Source organism: Hibiscus syriacus, unplaced genomic scaffold (genome assembly GCF_006381635.1).
Source record: "Hibiscus syriacus cultivar Baekdansim isolate YM2019G1 unplaced genomic scaffold, ASM638163v2 tig00000340_pilon, whole genome shotgun sequence".
Lineage (NCBI taxonomy): Eukaryota > Viridiplantae > Streptophyta > Magnoliopsida > Malvales > Malvaceae > Hibiscus > Hibiscus syriacus.
The window spans coordinates 11,136,765-11,159,881 of NW_024061783.1; the positions used below are offsets into that span (position 1 = coordinate 11,136,765).

Below are 23,117 nucleotides of genomic sequence, written 5' to 3' on the forward strand. Positions count from 1 at the left end.
AAGAACAATATATATATATAAGCTACGAAATAGGAACTGTGGGATTTTAGTGCTATATAACATTATCTATGTGATTAAGTATAAATGTGATATCCATATATGACAATGATTTGTGATATTGTATGAAAATGTGATATGATCTACGAGATAATAAATCATGTGAATTATATGGAAGTGATTTGTGTGAACATGTCTGATATGTCTTACATGATATGTATGATTTCACAAGAAATGACATGAGCTATGTGATTACATGATTATAAGAGATCAGACATGCGATAAGAGATAAGTGTTATGAATGGGTGAATATGAAATGACATAGATAATAATGCCCATGTTATGTGTCATGAGAGCTAGGGGTATAGTTGGCATGCCATGAGTCGAGGGTCTACGCGGTCCTTCGGGACATATATGTATTCCTTGGAACATATGTTATGTCTTTTGAGACACATACTTGATCCTTTGTATATGTATATGATTCTTAAGGAATTTTCTACGTGGTCCTTAGGGAAATTTTATATGGAACTTCGGTGCATTTCTACGTGGCACTATGGTGCAATTCTACGTGGCACTTTGGTGCATTTATACGAGCTGTGGTGACAGCATTAGTGCACAACCTCTATAGACTCACATATCTATAGTTCTCACATGTGTACATGGGCTAATAAAGAAGATGATATAAAAGAACCTTGTATGATATTATGTGCCTTGTTTGTAATCTTTATGGTGAAATGATATAGGTGATATAATGGTGATGTGTATATAGCTTAGTTAAGAAGAATAGGTACAAGAACATATGACTAAAAACATAAAGAAGAAAATAAGACTATTAAAGAGATAATGAGAAATTTACTACATATGCTTTATATGTTTTGGGTTAGGAAATATGTTACCAGAATTATATGATGCTATGGGTATTTCTTTGTGAAGCAATATGTAAGTATATGATATATATATATATATATATATATATATATATATATTTATGTTTGGATGCATTTTATGGGTTATCATGATTACATGAAATGTGCATAATAGGAATTAGTTATGATATGCTATAGTCAGTTTGTTTATGCCTCACTAAGTCATAGACTTAGCGTGTGATTGTTTCACACGTAGGTCACATAAGCGAGAAGAGAAGCGAAGAAGAGCAAGACAGGTCAGCATCTCCCTTACCAAATTTCATATCAGAAAATAGATGATTTAAATGTGTTTGGTTATTTTGAATACAGTTGGCATGTACTAATTGATTAAGTTAAATATGCTCTGATCGAATTTGGTTATTGTGGTCAATTTATGTAATTAAACCGCTTTGATTTTATGAAAGCTTTAAATTTTCTTTGAATGTTGTCAAGAGTCAAAGTTTGAAAAGTCAATGTGACACCTCAGACTCGTATTTGGGTCGGGTACGGGTTGGGGGTGTTATAGTAGAGGTCTGGTGAAAGGCAATTCGAGGCTCAACACACCACTTTTTGCAACACCTATAGCAAGTGCACCTATCACACCTCCAACAAGTCCCACTAGGCCATCTGAAATTGCTCCAACACCTTTAACAACAACACTTCGAGCAGCTTCAACTCCAGTACGTCCAACAAATAGATCATTTTTAACTGGTGAACCTCCAATACATCGATCATCTTCAACTGTTGCACCACCAACTACTCCACCTCTATATCCAACAGCTACTAGAGTACCAAAACTCTTTGTGAGTATTTATTAGACTCAATATTACTTTATTTGTTATTTCCTCTAACTTATAATGCATACATTTATGAAATGTGGAGGTTATTTATTTTCTTTCATTTGCTTAGTTGAGATTTGAAGTGAATGATATAGAGGATTATAGTGGTTATGTGTTTTATTTAGTGATTCATTATGGATATTTTAATTAGCTGGACATGTTATGCATTCTTAACTAAACATGTTCTGCATATTTTATATAGAATGTCTAGTTGAAATTTTCTATTGATTTTAAGTTGGTTTTCAAGCTTTTGATTTATATCAGGTTGATAAATGTGATGCATAAATTTATAGCTACACCTTATATGGTTTTCTTCCTTATTACAGATTCGGAGGTCTGCAACTGTCCAAGTGCCAAGTTAGTCCACATTTACTGAGCCAAGGAAGAAGATCAAAAAGGCGGCAGGAAGGCAACTAGCACCATCTGAACAACAACCAACTGCATATCAAGTTGTTAGATGAATGTTGCAATCACATGCTCCATCTAAAAATATGGTTATGCATAGTTCTCAAGAGTCAATTAGCAGTTTCAAACCAAAGACTAATTGATGTTTTTGGTTTTCATACTTTTTGGCAGTTTGAAAACATGATATGGCAGTTTCATACTTCTTGATGGTTGCTATCTTTTGTCAATTTTTTGTCTAGGTTTAGTCAGTATGATATGGCTGCCAAAAACTTATACCATGATATATGGTGACATGTATTTACAAAAAAAATGGTTGAATGTACAACACTATACATTGTTATGTTACTTCTACAATTTGATTTTTTTATATATTTAATAAAGAAGTTATTTCACATTTTATTTCGCATTATTTTTTGTTCCAACTAAATAAGAAAAAAATATTTCAAATTCATGATGGCAAATTGATGAACCTCAAATTCTTGTTCATAAATACTTCAAATTCATGTTCATAAACAAACATAAGGAAAAATAAACACAAACATAAAAAAATATAAGCAAATTGATGAACCTCAAATTCATGTTCATAACCAATTCAATTACATGCAGAAGTTCAAATTCCTTTCTTAATCCTTCTTCCCAACATAATCAATAACAACAAAACCTTCCCAAAATGAATTTTTGAACCAACAAACATAAGGGGAAAAACTAAGAATCCCTTGCTTAAGCCTTTCTTAACCCAACATAAGTAAGAACAATAAAACCCCCAAACAAATCACCCAAACCACTCGCTCAATCCTTCTTCCCCTCTCCACGGCTCTCATCTTCCTTAGTAAACCAATGATAACATAACGTGAATATGGATTCATTGGTGGATCATTCCAAATAAAAAATTGCAATTTCTTCTAAATGAACGCCCGTAGTTAATGCACCCAAAGAATCTCCTACCAACATTATTATTCGTCCAAGCCGTGCATTATTATTCGTCCAAGCTGTGCTTTATTATTCGTCCAAGCTGTGCAAACGCTAGCTAATATTCCATAATAAAAAATTGGAATTGCAGTTGGTGGTCTCTCCATTGGTGTCTCCATTGCTAGCAATTGTTTATAAAAACAAATTGAAAAATGAAAAATTTGAATTTTAAGGTTTATGATTTCAAATTTGGGAAAGAAAAAAATAGGTTGACTGTTAGAGCCCACTAATGGTGGGTGGCGATAGGGACAGAAGTGGAAACGAAATAAAAATTCGAGGACTATTTATATACTTTACCCTTTTATTAATTGTACACTTTATTTTTTTAAATTTTTTATTAATTTGAGATAAATATTAAACGATATCTGTTCAAAGATAAATTTTAATTATTTGACATTGAATGTTCATTTTCTAGCATTTCTGGTGCTCAAAATCTCAAGGAATAACAATTCTTTTACCGCCGAAATCTTTTGGTTCGTGTTCTTTTTAAGGTTCAAGTATATATAATTTTCTATGCATAGTTGGAAAATCAAATAAAAATGAATAGAAATAATCTCAAAATAAAGATCCAAAATAGTATCAGATTAAAACAAAAGCAGCATGCAGCACGAGGCAACGGTCATCTTGTTTCCCAACAACGTTTCCGATATAATAAATCCAATCCTAACCTACTTTACACGATTAGTATACCTCACCTCACTCATTCCGGATGGAGTAATACTTGTCCCACAATGTTGCGGATTTCGATATTTCGCTCATCAGATTCTTCAACTTCATGCTGTTATCTGCCCCGCTGCAATATACGAAAATCATAAAACTCGATCGCCTAATAAAATGGTCAAGTAGAAATGAAAAACATCGCTACTCTATCAAGTGAAAATGCAAAACCTTATTCGGTTCAAGGATTCAATCGCACGCAGAGCACTACGGATCATATCTTCATTACGATCTACTTCCTGTTTCACAGCATCTTGCTTGGGCTTAAAATTGATAGTCTTTTGAAGAGGGTCCACCAGTGAGTCCAACACTGAATATCAAATTTGAGACGATAAACAAATGATAGTTAAACAATTACCTGGATCTCAGTAAAGATAATCCAATTCATCTCTCACCTGGTAATACAGCAGATGGACCTTTATCGGCAAGTTTCGAAAGGATAAGATCACAAGGCATCTTAACATCATAATGATCTGACAAAATGCGAAAAATCTTAATCAGATAAATGATTTAAGGAAAAAAAATGTATTATCTTCAGCCAAATAACCTTATAACTGTTGCCCTAAGATTTGTGCATGACCAAAAAAGATGAGCTTCTGATCCAGAGAATAATTCAAGACATAATAATTTAATTTATTTTAATCAGATTTTGGTTTCAGGTACAACTCACGATAAAACTATCCTCTTCTTTAAAAAATTGTTAACTGGTATAATAAATCATCTAATTATTACTCAACTAAATATAACGACGAATGTATACACAAGAAGGTTTATAACCACAATATAAAGGGGGAGCAACTTACCATCAAGTCCAGATTTGAGGAAAGGGACAATGAAAGATGAAGGGTTCACTTGATCAAGACAAATATCCAGCAATGTGTCTACACATTCAAAAGCTGCCTTCCTCAGCTCGAGACCATCATCCACAATGTGCTTGAAGGGACCAAGGTCGACAGTTCTTATCAATTCTTTCTGCACCAGGCCAGAATTTAAAATAAAAACTTAAGAAAAAGCAGGCATATACACACAAGTTACAAAGAGAAAGTGTAAAGGAAAACGATGACTAGTAGAAAACTACAAACATAAAAAAGAATGATGCAAACAAAAAAAATGAACAAATGAAACCATGTAGCCCTGCATCAAACCTGAAATATCATGATTAACTCCGCAGAACAGATCCTGAAGCTTAACGAATTAAAAGCATATTCTTCCAAAAAGAATTCCTCTTCTATTTTGGGAGTTACTAGAATTAAACAAAAGAAAACCAAACGATTTGCGAGGTAAAGCTGTAAGGACAATCCAGAAAGTCACCATTAGCTGACACCTTATATAATAACTTTTTGTTTGTAAAGGAAGCTGCTAATAGTTTAAGAAAATTAACGGCTGCGTTGCATGAAAATCTCTCAGTTAACAGAAAATTAATTTAAAAACCGAATTAACTGCAAATCATCAGTACAATCAGCAGAAAGTAAACTTTTAGTTACCTTAACAATTGTTTGATCATACAGAAGTGGCAGTAATTCAGGAAGAAGTCCCTTAATTAAATTAGGCTTATTGTGAGCAAAAGTACTTAAAGCCAACACAGCTGCACGCCTAACATGCTGCATCAATGATTTCAGATAAACAAGAATAAGGCTTAGAAACATTGGAAACCACATAAAAGCATTTTTCTTTTTCTTTTTCTTTTGGGTATTTATCAGAAGTAGACGGTACTCACTCGATCCTGATCCTTGATAAGCATAAGGAATGAAGCAATCTCAGGATAAATGATCTCATCTATCTTCTCCGGTCGCTCAACAATAGAATACTTTACAGCAATGACAACTGTTGCCCTAGTGAATGCCGCTGGACTGGTTGTTCTCAACTGTAAGAAATTCAAATTTTAAAATAATAAATGCATTATTAAATTACGCTCAAATGCCAAAAGCTCAGCAGAAGGTCAAAGTGCATTGGACTTGTGAAAATACCTTAAGTGCTGGAATGAGTTTTACTGGTTCAATGAGTGCAATTTTACCAAGGCACTCAGCCACCATATTTCTGACCCCCTCTTCCTCACTTTCACAGTGGTTAAAATGTAATTTGAGAATTTTCTCAACGCTTGAATCCTGAAACTCTGCTTTATCTACAGATTGCCTTACTATAACCTGCAAGAATTAAATTTAGATTTAACATAGAAGCTGCATCAGACAAAAATATCCAGTAAGGTTTGAGTGCCATTTCAAGAAAACATACCTCCTTAAGAGAATGAAGCAAGAGGTATTGTTTCTTCTGCTGATTATCAATCTGGTCCAAGATGAAAGGTAAATACTTGGTGGTCTGATTCGGAATAGCAGAGGACTATTGCTACAGTGGTTCTCTGAATCAGTAGGGGGTGGTCCTCCTATCTTGGCAGAGTTGTTGGCAATTAAAAGAGGGATTTGTCTTATGGAGGAATTGGATTTGGTCCCAAATCAGAGATTTATCGTGGAATCAGACTCATCTATCGCTCTGAAGTGGATCCAGAATCCGGGTTTAAGCCCCCCTTTGCATCTATCCTTGGTGAAGGATATAGTTTCGCTTTTGACTGGAAAAGATATTATATTTAGGCATATTTTGAGGACGGCAAACTGGGAAGCTGACAAACTAGCTAAAGATGGGATAGGGTGATTTTTGGGTTATTTGATCGTGTTGATTAGCAGGAGTGTATTTTCCAGTTTGTTAGGTGGTTTGTTTTAAGTCTTATGTTCTTCAGTAGAAAGTCTAGGAGTCTGTTCAATCTTTGTAATTTGGCTCTTGTGAATAAAAGTTTCTTGGCACTCTTTTCCTCCTCCTTTGTTCCTTCATGTTACCTTCATAACATGGCAGGGCTTGAAGGAGGTTTTTAATGAGACCTACTTTCTATCAAAAAAAAATTACTAGAATCCAAATCCAACAGCAAAGATATGACACCAAGATAAATCAGTAATACATAAACACTGGCCAATTGTCAATTTACAGGCAAGAATACAAGCAATGCAGTAGTAGCAACATCGAGAAGAAAATCAGAAAAGATTTAAGGAGAATACCGAATTGGTTGTGCCATCATCTTTAAGGATTTCAGTGAGCATTTTGACCGTAGATGAACATTTATGATCACCTGCAGCAAGACAGAGAACAGCCACACATTGAGCTATAGAATACAACGCTTGTTTTGCAACACCGCCAGATTGAGGAGATGGTTTTGCACTTGAAAGAAGAGATCCCAGTAATGCATCAAAACTAGTGTTCTCCGAATACACCAAGCCAGCAAAAAAATTTTGCAAAGCCTGCAATTTCCGAAAAAGAATGCTTATACACACAAAAAATTATTTTTACAGCAGATATAACCTCATCAAATCGAAAAGGAGATACCAATAGTGCCTGGCCCTGCAGCAATGAACTCTTGATCAATGTTAGTGCTTGAGGAAGAACTCTATTTCTAACAGCAGAACCAACATTTCGGCTAGATCTTTTGCCGGCCATTAGGGTGCAGCAGAGTTCAAGAGCAAGAGCCGTCATATGCAAATCAGAGTCACTAACACAAAGAGAAGGGTTTGGAAAGCATCAAACAGTTATAACCACGAGAAATAATAGTAATAATAATGATAGGTAAAGTCGGAAGAGAACCTTATCAGAGCTGAAAGTTTCACAATGATAACTTCATATGCAGACGGGCCAATTTTATCTCCATAGGCTACAATTAATGAATTTAGTGTCCCTAGCGTTGCCTGCCTTAAAGCCCGATTTGCCTGTTTTCCAAACCAATGGTATTTAGGATTAACCATAAGAATCAAAACAAAACAGCTCATTAATTCAACAAGATGCAAACTTCCATACTTTCCGCAGGAATCCAGTCAACTCTGCAATTACATGCTCCAGAACACACGATAGATCTATCCGGAGTGGAGAAGCGGCAATAACAGAAAATGCCTATATTCCAAATTGGACGGATTCAGAGGTCAAACACAAACTTGCATGAGCATGTAGAAAAACAAAAACCAACAATTAAAAAAAGTAACTTCAACATATGCAGCCAAAGAAGTATAAGCAGATCCGATAATAATTATACTGCAGTTGTAAAATTGCATGTAGCATCATAAAATTTATAATCAAGTAAACCAATGTGTTCCATCCAATAAATAATAAATGGTAAGAAATTCTTACACGTGTAATATGTGATGTGCAGTTCTTAGACGTGGAAGATGTGCTGTGCAGTTCTTACACGTGTAAGATGTTAGGGTTATAAAACTGATGTGTCAGGATTATGGAATATTTTGAAAAATATGATGAATGAATTTTAAGGCTTATGCTTCTTTTCTAGTCGTTCTCTTATAGTGCTACTCTCTATTTCTTCTATTTCTAGAAAGCCTTTCTCTTCTACTGCTATTCTCTATTTCTTCTATTGCTTCTATTTCTTCCTATTTTATGTACAGATCTATTACATAACCTATTAATTTTTTTATTAAAATATTCCCTCCCCCAAAGGCGGCTGAAGCACACGCCCTGTGCCTTTTTAGAAAAGCCTCAAAAGCACACGCCTGGGACAGCTTTGTGTACTGCGCTGCGCACGCCCAAATGCACCTAACGCTTTAAGCGCGCCTAGATGCGCTTTTTTGAATGAAGTCATAAATCAGAAACAACTTCACTAAAAAAAACATATATCATAGACAAAGACGTTACAAGATATATGAGAATGCAACCCGGCCAATGACATGTGCATTTATAAGAAAATAGTCCTTAATTTCTCGAAGTTTAAACAATTTGAGGTAAGAGAAAATATTTAATTGGATATCATCAGTTCCATGATGTATACAAGTTTTTACATTACAGAGTAAAATAGACAAAAATTGGTTGAGTGGTCACACATTCCAATAAGATCATGCCAGTATTTCGAAAAGGGATAAATCTCATAGAGAACCTCATACAATATACTTTTTCAGTGGTACCGGTACTTCAAAAGACCAATCTGGAAAGTGAGCTATAGTCACGTGTCAATCTTATCATATGACGGTAAAAGTCACTATGCAATATAAATACATAAAAGCTAATCCTAGTCCCCATTGAGGCAATTGAGAAAATATAATACTATTTTAATCACCTTTTAAAAAGAGCACAGTTATCCTGGAGTATACTCTAGATGCCAATAAGTTCCACTCTCAGAAGATTCACAATGGGACTTCCTCACTTCCAAGAAAATAGAATAGAAAAAAAAAATTACATTACGGAGTAAAATAGACAAAAATTGGTTATGGTCACACATTCCAATAATACCATGCCAGTATTTCCACAAAGCGATAAATCTCATTGAGAACCCCATACGGTATACTTTTTTTGGTGGTACCAGTACTTTAAAAGACCAATTTGGTACATGAGCTATCGTCATGTGTGTCAATCTAACAACTAAGGTTAATATCACTAAAGGGCATGCCAGACATGGCCATAATCCACTTTTCCCCTGGTACCAGTAAAAGACCAATCTGGTACACTAGCTATCGTCCCATGTGTCAACCTAATAACTAGGCTTAATATCACTAAATGACATGTCAGACATGGCCTTCATCCAGTAAATATAATATATGGCATATTAATGCCACTTCTTCTTGCCACATCATCATTGTTTTTAATACTTATTTTTTCAGTGGTACCAGTACTTATTTTTATAAGTATTAAAAATGCAAACATATTTGGTTAAATATGAGAGCTATGAAGAGTGGGTCTAATAAAGAAATTCATCCAGAAAAACATGAGAGCATGCATGATTAAATGTTCCACAAAAAAATAAAGAATGGTTATCACAGGTTGAGACAACAAAAATTGTCGTTGTATAAATCTAATGCTTCAACTAAAACAAATGATTATCAAGAGCATAGTCACATGGATCGCGGTACGCTCCGGTACGGGAACGTGGAACGGGATCGCAATTCGCTAGGTCCCTAAAATTCGGTACGAGGGGGGTAGACTTATTTCGGATCGCTCCGGAACGCGATTTCAAAGGTATTAAGTGTGTGTGCATATATTGCCACCTAATGTATAAAGATAACTAAAATAGAACATGCAAAACTTGAAGGTCAAATGCCATAAATAAATAAAAATTGGGACCGAAATGAAATGTATGTAAAACTTAAGAACCATATTGGAAAGTTACAGAACCTCTGAGCAAGGACCAAAACACAACAACTGGAAACTAAAGGAAGCCTTTACATGATTAAACCCCTATTAGACGTGGGTTCTAAAAGACTCGTATCCATAGTAATATAAATCACTTTTTTAGGTTTCAGAAAACCTTAAGCCTTCATTTTGTTCAACAAAACAGAAAAAGAGAACTTGGGAGTTCTCTGCATTCTCTATCGACAGAGAGAGCACCGCCACTCAACGGCGTGATCCACGACGGCCGGAACTAGACATAAAAGGCCCAAAACAACCCTCTCAACCTCTTAAACTTGGATCTAGAACCCTTTTCCCCAAAAACCAAGAAAAAAAGCCTTAGATCTAAGAAATTAGCTCTCGACCCCTTTTGAATGCAATGACCTTCGAGTTTTCTGACGCCTAAAGCAGATAAGCTTTCATCTTTCTCTTTTCCTTACTCTTTCTTTTCTCTCGTATTTTTTTTATTTCTGGTTGCTAAATAATGGTTCGTTTGCGGTTTTTTCTTTTCCTTTCTTTCAAAATAAACACACACTTAATACCTTCGAATTCGAAAAAGAAGACGATGAATAGCTCCTTCCATAGTCAATTTTGGATCGTCGTACCGAATCGCGATTTTGAAACTACTGGAACGCGTTTGTACCGCGTTTTGGATCGCATTGTACGGTACGTAGATCGTGGGCTGTTGAGCGATTTCTGTAACTATGATCAAGAGTATGGAAAGCAACTAACCTTCACAGTAGTGAGCCGAGTTATTTCATTTCGCATTCGATCAACAAGTATCGGAAGGCATGCATGTAACTCTGTTCCAAGGTTATCACCAAAAGTTGAAATGACAAGCCCCATGCAAGTAATAGCACACTCCTTAACTTCCTGAGAATAATAGGAAACAGGAAAAGTAACATAACATTAATTAAACTAATCTCAAAAGCATTTAACTCATCACAGACGAAACATGGAGGGAGAAAAGTAATTAAACTCTTCTTACCTGGTCTTGATCTTGGTTAGTCAAACGGGACATTATCGCATTATAGATTGGATGAACAAAAGGTTTAAAATCAAAACCAAAACCCTGCACCATAGAATCACTATTGTAATCAATAACTCAAATGAAATTTGGAAATACCAAAACAGACACATCAGGATTATATCTGGATAAGACTTATTCAAGGAAAAAGAGAATTGTTAAGCAAAATCTCAAATTGTGATAGAAAGGTTCCACCTCAAGATTTGGGCGCACTACACGAACAAGTTCTCCACACACTCTCAATGCCTCAGCTGTGGCTTTGTAGTAACGCTCACCAACAGCAGATAAAACGGGAGTGGAAAGATCCTGAATAACAATTTATCAACTTGTTATCATAGAAAAACCTAATATTGGTCACCAAAAACCAGATAAAACAAAGAAGGAAGCATTATACCCTCAGAAAAATTGTATACATGTTAAGCTTACCAAGAGACTCAAAATTCAAAAAGAACAAACAAAAAAACATCATGGTCGTTTTTTGAGAACAGATGGAGGAGCTGAAATTGCAGCAGAAAAAAAACTTGTTACAACAGTTTTAAACAGAGAGATCAAATGGTGTGTGGATTAACTTAGTTTCTCAGCATTGTTTCAGGCACAAATGGCCAATCCAGGGCTAAGAAAACTGGTGGATATAAAAACAACAAAGAAGCATCAAGCCAATTTAATTTTATCGTAGTCTTCACATCATTGAAAGACCATAATGAATTTAGAGATTGAAAAGATGAACCCAAAAAATACTCATGTTACATCTAGAGTAGCAAGCTTCCTTGTTTCACCTTTTGTATATTTCTCCTAGTTTCTGGAAACCAAATACCCCCAGTCAGAGAGATGGAAGTGTAAAACAACAGCATTTTTCAACTAATCTGCGATATTCAAAAAGCATGAAGCATGCAACCCTTTTTCAAACAATAGGTGAATGAACTTTGCCATTCAGAGACACAAAAGCACTGGGTTTGAGCATCCACATAAACAACTTAATTTGCCTTAGTGTAAGGGTGAAAAACAGATGGAGAATGTGATGCCAACACCAATCTTGTAAATATAAGTGCTTCAATCTTCAGATTTGAAGTAGAAGATTTATCCTGAAATATTTACAAATATATTTGGAAAGATGAAAAAATAAAAATAAAATATTTGTACACACCAAAAAAGTGTGAAGTCACATACATTTAGTGCCTTCTCTATTCCAGGTATGAGGGTTCCAATGTGATCGGCAAGGCAGTCTGGCAAGACAACTACAAGTTCTTTCAAAACAGAATATGCACCAACCTGTAGATAGAATTATATGTTATGAAAAATAAATAATATGCAATATCCTATAAATATGTAAGCAATGCTTACCTTTGTCTTGATAGATTTCTCACGTAGCTGCCGATTTATGGTTTAACAATTTTTGGCACCTCCTGTTTCAATAGCCATCTTGGACTGCATAACATTAACATTGCAAGAGTGAATCAGGCTGAAAAAGGCACAAGCATCCACAAAGGTATTGGAAATTTTCATTTTTACAGATGAATCAATAAATGCTCCTCAACAGATTAAGGTTAATTTAAAAAATTAACTCAAACCCATCTAGCAAGAATGAGGATGAAGACAAGGAAAGCGCCGATGTTGATGATAATATCATGAAAGAAAACAATAACATCAATGATAATGACCAGGGTTTAAATGAGTTCAGCAACTTATGAGGAACTTAGGCTTGGTCAGCGAATACTCAAATTCAACTCATTTGCAATTGAGCTAAGATAAAGCCTGAGCAATTCAAGTAACAAGTTGAGTGAGTTTGAGCTTTGCAATACTAGACTTGCTTACAGTAGAACCAAGCTAAAGCATAAGTTATACAAGTAATGGTTCAAGAATTACAACACTCCAGTGGCTGAATTTTTTTATATATAAGAATTGAAGGTCTCGTTAAAAACCCCCTTCATAATTGTTAGAGAGCCACGTAGGCAAACTAACAAAAAGCGGAAGGGGGGAAAGTGTACCTCAGATTATATTGCATAAATAGAGAAGGAACACCCCCAAGATTACAACCAGATTGAAACCAAAACATACAACAAAAAAAAAGACCCAAAACAGAACTAAACATACAACCTAATTACCCTAACATTAACCAATCCCTTCTTTTGCTAACTCATCTGCTTTATAATTAGCACTCCTAGGAATGAAACGAATGAGGACCTCATGACTCTTAACAACAGACTCAATTTCCTTGACAATAGGCTCATAACATGAAGGACATGAAGCAGAATCCTTGATCCACTCTATAGCATTCTTACTATCACTCTCCAGGATCAGCCGACTCTTTACACCCCACACTGCCGATGTGAATAGAAGAATCCCAGCTCTAATTGCTTTTAACTCAGCTGAGATAGGAGGGCCAGGACCAGCAGACTCCGAGAATGAACCTAAAATAAGGCTACTGGAATCTCTAATTAAGCCCCCAATATCACTCTTTTACCAGTCCTTAGAAACTGCACCATCCACTTTTAGCTTTAGAAAATCATCCCGTGGGTTGTTGGTGGGGGGGGGGGGAGACCACGACATTGGCTGCATTTTTTTCTTCTTAATCGATTTGCACGAATCAGCTAGGGAAGGGTTTCCAATGAGGAGGTCCAAGGAAATTGGAGAACCTGGATTCTTAGCCAAAAACCAAGCTGCTAAATGGTATCTAGCCACAAAAACTAGGACAGAGTCTGCAGAACCATTTTCGAAGACTATGGAGTTCCTAAATTTCCAGATTGACCAGATTATAACTCCAGGAATAAAACTCCAAATAGCCTATTGAGGAACAATAACATCCCAGGCTGCAAGTAGAGCTTTTAAATCAAGAGGGACAGCGGATGAAACCTTATTCATAGATAAATAAAGTACTATATACTTCATTTTTTTAAAACTTGGCTTCAGTGCTGCATTCGAGTTCAAGCTCAAGTTCCAAGCTTGTTAATCAAATTGACGATAATTGAGCTTAATGGAATCGAGCCCAAGTAGCTTAATTATTTTTTGAGTCTATCTCAAGCAGAAGAATTAAGCCAGATAGAGCTTAGTCAAGCTCAAGCCCCAAGTTTATCAAAGGAGCTCAGATCCTCTAAATCCCTAATATTAACTCAGAGCAGATGATGAGAAACTTCAAGATGTTCATGTAAAGTTCTGTAGATTAAAGATAAGATTTATTTATTATTTGTAAATAGTTTGTTAGTTAGTTTAGGATAAAACTCCTAGTTTATCTCTAATTTAAATTTTAAATAGAATCTGAATTAGGTTAGACTTCTTGTACAAAAGAGGTCCTTAAAAGGATGAGGACTCTCTTCTTTCTCTGAAACCCAGTTTAGAAATAGAAATAAGAATTCGATTTCCCCAAAACTACAAGTTCTACATCAATGCAAGGGAGGAAAATTCCTTTATTTGTGTAAGGTAATTAGGGAAAAGAACAGCCTACAGTTTTCTGGAACTTCGATTACATGATTTCAAAGACAATTACTAATACTAACTTAGAGCAGATGATAAGCTCAACACCTTTAAAATCCTACTATTAACTTAAGGCATATGATAAGAAATTCAAGGTGTTCAAATAAAGCTAAGTATCAATGCAGGGTAGCAAAATTCTATTATTTGTGTGCAATTATTAGAGCAAACAGCTGTGTGCAGTTTTCTGGAACTTCCTTTACATGATTTTGAAGACAATCGAAAAAATATACTGCCATACCAGATTATAAAACATAGATGCAGACAAGCACTTTATTTCGTTATGGCAGCCTTATAACTCTTAACCATAATTACAAGAAAAATCAAGTGAATATAAATAATATAAGTCAGACAAACATTGCTTTTTGAGTTCTACCAAAGTTTGTATCAATCCATCTCCATAATGTATTGTGTCAAGGACACCCAAGGCTCTTGTCATCTCAAGTCGAGATCATTCGAGGTTCAAGCAGGCTTCAGGTCATTTCAAGTTTTAGGTAGCCTTAATTTTTTTTTTTATAAGAAAGAGGCCTCGTTAAAAACCCCCTTCATAACCGTTAAGCTACAAGGTATCTTAACGGGCATTAGAAAGAGGAAAAGACTGCCCAAATTTTATTAATAGAAACATAGAGTACATCCTAGGAAAAACCCCCTAGATTACAACCTTTCTCATATACCTACACCTTTCTTTAGGAGTGAAAACTAACATTCCAAACAAAATCCTAAACCATAACACAAACACAGCAACCTTTACCCAATTCCCGCCTTAGCTAAAACATCAGCTTCCCAATTATTGATTGTCTTCACAAACCTTAGCAACACATTTGAAACTAACACACTCTTCGCTAAATCTTTAACCAAATTGCTAAACACAACAGGACAGAACTCTGGGTTTTTAATTCAATTCACAGCAACCAAAGAATCAGTCTCCAAGATAAGACGCCCCTTGTCTTTCCACTTCAAAGCTAAAAACATTTTCAACCCTGCTTGAATAGCTTTGAGTTCTGCCAGAACCGGCGGACCAGGTCCTGACGCAACCGAGAAATACTCCAGCTTCTTGCCTTCTGTATCTTTAAGCAACTCACCAATACCACTGCACCTCCAATTCAAAAGAGTTGTAAAGGAGTTTTTTGTAAAGGAGTTTTGGTTCTATCTTAGCCAATTCAAAAGATAAAGAGTTTTAAAGGTTATCTCTTTATCCTTGAAAAAGAAAGAACAAATTAGTGAATTTGTTAGAAAATCCTTAGTGAGAAGCTAAGGTAGTGCATATAGACTTGGTTGATAAGTCGAATCACTTTAAATCCTTTTACCAAATTTTTCTATCTTTTGCTCTCCTTACTCCCTAATTAAATTATTGTCAATTAACCCCCTTTGCACATTTACGTTTGTTCAATTGAGCCTCTTCAAATTTTAACAATTGGTATTAGAGCTTGACTCATTAGAAGGTTTAACCACCTTGAGATGATCCTCGAAGAAGCTCTACCTATTCCTAACACAACCGACAAAGAAATGGCTTCAACCTCCGGTGCCCACTATATTGAAGATTTACAACCAGTCAACAAGCCACCCTACTTCAATGGAGCAAATTATGCCTATCAAAAGAATAGGATGATGCTCCTCATTCAAGCCAACGATCTAGGAGCTTGGAACTCTATCATGAAAGGCTACACCATTCCAACCAGCGAGATGGACGATTGGAGTGATGGAGAGAAGAAGAAGTTCCAACTCAATGCTAAAGATATGCATATTCTCTTTTGTACATTAGGCCCGGATGAATATGGAAGAGTCTCCTCTTATTCAAATGCCAATGAGATATAGGATAAGCTCCAAGTCACTCATGAAGGAACCGATGAAGTGAGGGAAACCAAGATAAGTCTTATCAACCATAGCTACGAGAATTTCAAGATGAAACCCGATGAATACATCTAAGCTATGATGGATAGATTTTCCGTGATTGTCAATGGTCTCAAGGGATTTGGAGAAGTAATCTCCAATGAGATGGTTGTGAGGAAGATGATCTACTCTCTTCCAAAGTCTTGGCAGTCGAAGAAGATTGCGATTATCGAAGCTAGAGACCTAAAGCGTCTAGCTTTCTCCATATTGAGCAAAATTAGTACAGGAACTGAAAGCTTAAGGAAATAATAAATAAATTTAAAGGAAAATTAGCTTTCTCCATTCGTCAAACCGTTACTCCACAAAGGACTCCAAAATGAAATATAAGTTTGAGCACATCAAAATCACTTTTAAAGGAACAAAATTTCAATCAATGGAAAAGATGATAAAAAAGATCACCAAACAAACAGATGTGTTTCAATTCAACACATCTTACCAATACAAGAAAATGTCTTCTTTCTAACACTAGCTTGATTGGAATTCAATTGTTACAGCAATGCATTCAAAAGTATCTCATGGTCAGTTGCCATAAGGTTTCCGAACTTGTGAAGAACATCACATAAAATGTCAAGACATTCACATTTGATTTATGTGCTAGTCCCCTACAAAAATATTAAAATAAATAATAAATAAATAACCACGAATACATAATATTCAAAGCAAGAAAGAAAAAGAAAATATATGTCTATATTTCTTTCACTGCAAAAAGACAACATTGCCAAAGGAAGTGATATCAGCCTTAAGGTTCATCCCATTTTCATGGTCCTATATATGATTAGCATGATGAAGCAGTAAAAGAAGTATTTATGAGAACTTTATGAGGCAAATATCATTGTCCATAAATCTTAGAGGAATTAAATTTCTGCATCAGAACTTAATAGAATCAAGAAACTAAAACAATACTTCAAAAGGAACACTTTCATGGTGGAATTCACTGAAGATGTCAATCACAAAGTATTGACAAGCAGTGTTTGGAAACTACCCCGCCAGTTATTCCTCTTATTAGTTGAGGAGATATAGAAATTAAAACAGATTGTGCAAGCGATGGAGTAGAGATTTCAGCAATGATTGTCTTCAAAGCTATGCTTGCAATGTCACGGTGTTGATCTTTGCTGTTAAGCAATTTCTCAAAGAGTTTATTGGTCATCTCCACAACTCTTGGTTCACCAACCTTCTTCACCAATGGAGCAAGACTGCAATAGAAGATAAAATAAGAGTAAACTCAAAACAATGCAATACGAGAACCAGGAAAAATCCTGTAAACTGGCCTAGCATGCTGCTACCACTCAAAATAAAATACCTAAAATATACAAACTTATGAATGCAAAACACCTCGTCAAAGAACAAAAAACTTACCATTTGACAGCCAATCCGGAAACGTCACCAGCTACATCATCAAGTTGCTGGAGGATAATATTTGACAATTTTATCTCAAGGTCAGAATCAGCCTTAAAGCCCTCCTTGTTTAGCTCATTTAACAAATCAGACGTAGCCATGTATCTATAATCTTTATCCTACCCAGTCATCTATAGGTAGAGATTAATAAGTTACGAAACTGTATCAGATAAGTCTTTTTTCCATTTTCTCTTTATTTTCTCATGCATCTATAAACTTGAGCAAACTGTAAGAGCTGAAGCAAGACAGAGAAAACCCGGAAAAATTCAATTAAATCAGCATATTAATAACAATACCTTTTCTAGAATACCGGTCATCTGTAAGTTTGCCATCTTTGTAATGTGAAGTTCCAACAATCTCAAAGCCAATTTACACTATCTAAGCTGAAATCGACGGTGCAATAAAGCAAAAAAAACAGAAAATAAAATAAAAGCAGGTAAGAGCTTCATAGAGAAAGTAAATTGTATATATACAAAAATTAAAGAATTAAGAAGCAGATCAAATTCGAGCAAATAACAGTAAGTAAAACGTTAATAACCTAAATTGTCAAACATGACTGCAACAAAATAAAATAGTATCCATAATGCATTATTGAAAGACCATGAACTAAAACAGAAAAGGAGACAAACAATACAAGAAATTACTAGAAAAAAAATAAGATTAGTTAAAACGATTAGAGCCCTACAAGATACAGCGAAGACAATGCGATGTAAAGAAAATGTTTATAAACAAAAGCGTGGATTTGCATTCTTTAAAAGTGAAAAACCTAGTCGCTTAGACACAAGAAAAAATCCATGAGTGCGCGAACAAAATCAAGAGTAGATTCGGCCGTTAATAGGAAATTATAGGTAAAAGACATTAAAATCAAAGGTTATATTAAGTACCAGAGCAGTGCAGAGCAGAGAGTTGAAAAGGCAAGGCAAGCGAATAGAAGAGACGAGAGTTCAATATCTATTTTACTGATCTGTTTTGCTATTTAATGAAATAAGCTTGATGAAATTACAGAACAAATATCAGGTTTAAATACCAAACTCACCCTCAAATTGTAGATTATGGTTGAGCCATTAGATCTTGGGTGTTTATAATTCGGTTAAAACTGAATTATCCAATTGAACCGAAATTTTTTTTCGATTAATCCGTTGGTTAATTTTAGGTATGATCGTTAACGGGTAATGATTTTTTTCAAACTTCGATTATCGACGAAATTGATTAATTAACTGAACTAACTAAAATTATTAAATATTTAATATATTATATATATTACTTAGCTTTAAGGTGTTTAAACTTCAGTTATAACCGAATTAACCAACCAAATTAATCAAAAATATGAAATATATAATATATAGTATTTATAAATTTCGATTAACCAACCGCATTAACCGAACTTAGTTTGGTTCAGTTAAAAATTTTTGAAAAAATTTCAATTCGGTTAATGGTTAAAGAAAAAAATTAATTAATAGATTTTAGGTAGTTCAGCTCGTTCGATTAACTGAATTAATTGATTGAACACCCCTAATTGGATCAAATGAATTCTTTAATTGAAAAATTATGATCAAACTAATCTTTAGAACTGCATTAAATAGTAAACACACTCGTAATATTTTACTTGGTTGACCTTTATATTAACTCTGAGTTTTTATTTTTAGAACTATAGATACACATTTACCGAAGTTTGAATTCAAAATAGTATGAAGTATTATAAAAATTGTAGTCCAGACAACTATGGTTTTTTTTAAATTTTAAGACTAAAATGAAAGAAAATGAAAGTATAAAGATTAAAATATAATTTTTGAAAAAACATCCATTTTAAAGGAAACGGTGAGTTTCAAGAAATTAAATTTTGGTGTTTAAGATATTGCAAAAATGGAATAAATCCCATATTAGACCAAATTATAAGGAAATCGAAGTACATAAATTAAAACAAGATATTAGAAATTATCCTTTTAATAGAAAATTATGAGTTAGGAACTGAAATAAAAATATTATTATTCATAGTATAATTATATCATAAAATTTTAGAAGGGTATTAAAATTAAACTAACCTAACCAAAAGGGCTGGTTCAAGTGGTAAACAGTTTGATATTGTTTAACCAAGGTCTTGAGTTAAAATCCATATAGCCTTCGGAAAAATAAGGGTATTAGTATTGGGTCAAGGAAAATCGATACTACTATTATAAGTAGTAGCGATACTTGGACGATTATCGGTACTAAAAATCGATACTACTATTATAAGTAGTAGCGATACTTGGACGATTATCGGTACTAAAAATGTATAATGGAATTTTTCATCTTTCAAAAACAAAAGGGTAATATCGGTATTATTAGATGAAGTATCGATACTACTATTATAAATAGTTTCGGTACTGAGGATTAGAGTATCGCTATTACCTGCATAATTACAAAAATATAGCCGTTGAAAAAATAAGGGTATTAGTATTGGGCCAAGGAGTACCGATACTACTGATAACAGTAGTATCCATATATGGACGAGTATTTGTACAAAAAATGTATGCCAAAATTTGTCATTTTTCAAAAACAAATGAGTAGTATCGGTATTATTAGATGAAGTATCGATACTACTATTATAAATAATATCGGTACTGAAAGAGTATCGGTACCAAAATTGTATTATGTTTTTGCATAACAATATTGGTACTGCCATGAGCAGTATTGGTACTACAGTGTATTTTTAAAGCATTAGCATCAGTACTGCATCGATACCATATGAACAGTATCGATATTGTTTGATAACTCTGTAAAAGACAGTGTTCTGAGTCTTTTTACTTAGGTTATTGTTTGTCTAAAAGCCATTTGTCATAGCATTTTAGTTGTATATAGTTTCATGTTGGACACATTTGCATGTGGTGGATAAGTTTTGTCGAGGCAAACTTTATCTGGTTTAATTGATGCTGCTGAAGAGGAAGGTTGTTTTGTTGGCTGTGTCGATGCATGAAATTACGAACGAAGGATTTATTTGCCAAGACAAATCAATTTGCTAGGGCCAGTGGAGCAGAAGAAGACGATAGTGAGGAACATATTTTCTTGCCTAGGCTAGATATCACGCAAGTCTAACACAGCTTGAAGACACTATTGACATCGCTTGCCTAGCTTCAACCTCACGTGCACTCATGCCCTTAGTAAATTGAGATCACCGCCAGATGTTATAACATTCACAAAATGGTTATAACATTAAGGGTATTTACGGAATTTACAAGGGCACTAAACCCTAGAAATTCCCACTATAAATACCCCATTATAATTCTTCATAAAGGGAGATCAGAATAGAGAAAAAGAGAGAAGAATATACCAGAAGCTTGGAGTAGGCAACTGCAACACTCACTTTCACACCATTCCTCACTCGACTATTCTTAGTGCCCTCCATAACCGGACTTTATTGGAGCGGCGACCAGGCCTCGAGAGAGGCTGGTCGTCAGAACAGGTATGGTGGTGGTCAAAATGTCATGACAAAGCTATGATTTTGGGAGTTTTTCTTCCTTTGTTTTTATTTCTATATCGGTTAAAGGGTTGTACTTAATTAATGATTCTTAGATGATATTTACCATACCATAATTGTTTTATTTGGTGTTGAATGACACTTGAAATATACTTTGTTCAATTATTAATGATTGATGCAGGTTTTGTTTTTGCTAAGTGTTGTTTTGTTCACTGTTTCAATATTTTGCCTTGGCGCTGTAAGAGCTTTTGAGAGATTGCCTTGTGCCACGGTAAACAATCCTAGTCTTTGTAAGAGCCTTCGACAGCTTGCCATTTTTTCTAGGAGTAGATGCCTAATATGGGGAGAGTTAGGGTAGATCTACGTGAACAAGGGAACTAATCTGGGATGGTGAGGTTCAAATCTGCCTTAGAGATAAGGAGAGGGTTTTATTCAACTAAAAAGGTAAGTACTTGAGTGAGATAGGCCAAAGGATATAGTTTACTCTGAGCGGTATTGCCACAATAATAGTTTGACAAACCAGCGGTTGTAGTTCACGCCGAGTAGTATAGATATAGCAAAAGTCCTAAAACACTCTAGTAAATCCTGTCGGGCAACACAAGCATAGCATTCTAAATCTTCATAAACGTAGAATAATTTGTCATCGTAGCAAGTCCAACCCAAGTGATCCGTTAGAATTCTGATTGTTTCTTTAAATTTTGGTTTGTTTTGAAGACTTAGGTGATTTATAAGCTGAAGGAAAGCTTGAGGTGGATTAAAACTAAAAGATGAGTAAATTAATGGTGAAATAGAAAAATGGGTTTTAAGTGAAGTTATGAAATATGATTATTATTTGGATTCTACTTTCATTTTTTGACTTGTCAAGTATCTAATTAAGGGGTTAGGAGTATTAGAATTTTATTAAAAACATGTTTTAAAATAGGATGTGATTTTTAGTTTTTAAGAATTCCATAAAGAAATTGGTTGTAATAAGGGGATTATTGGATAAATGTTGAGTGGGATATGTGTTGATAAGTTTGAGGGTGTGATTGGAGCTGAAAACATGAGATTTAGGTAGAGAGTGTTTAAAATTCAGAGTAAAAGAGGTGAAATATAGGTAAGAGTATCGATACTGAAAGAACAGTACCGATACTATAAGGGTAAATTGAAGGAAAAAGTAAGAATCTGATGAACAATATCGATATTGATTGAAGAAGTATCGATACTGAGATGGAGTTATCGATACCAAGAGAAATGTATATATACTATTTTTGAAATGAAATTCCAGAATGCCAAAATGGTAGAGATACCGAACGGGGTATCGGTACCATAGAAGAGTAGTATCAGTATTATAGGAGGGGTATCGATACTAATGCATTGGAATTTAAATGAGAGTTTTAGTTTCATTTTTGTAAATGCTAATTCGGTTATATGCTAATGTAAAGAGGTTTTGATATTGGATATATCTATATGTAGATTTGGATCAGAAGCGTTTCAATCAACACGTGATACCGAAGTGATTTAGTGAAGGTTAAAAGGTTTTCATTTAAGAATTCAGTGAGGCAAAGGTGAGTGCAACTCATATGCTTTTATATTAGATTCGAGGGAGGCTTGCTACAAGCCAACCTCAGAGTTTTCGATCAAAAATATTAGATTCGAGGGAGGCTTGCTACAAGCCAACCTCAGAGTTTTCGATCAAAAACCATTTTATTTCTTTTATGTAATATTTTTTATTTACAATGCTTTATTCAAGTTATCCTTCTTAAGCTATGTTTTGATATATACATGGTTATGAAAATGTGATATGTGAATGTGCTTATATGGAGATGTTTGATGTGAAAATGCCTATGTGAATAAAATACACTCTGAATAATGAAATAAAAAATAATTATGTGGATAAAATCTTAAGGTATATGTATGAGAATTAGAGGTAT

General features: G+C 34.6%; 1 pseudogene; it reads right to left on the reverse strand.

Moving 5' to 3' along the window:
- Positions 1–3,765: 3,765 nt before the first annotated feature.
- On the reverse strand, positions 3,766–17,959 carry LOC120199844 (annotated as a pseudogene).
- Between the last annotated feature and the right edge of the window lie 5,158 nt (positions 17,960–23,117).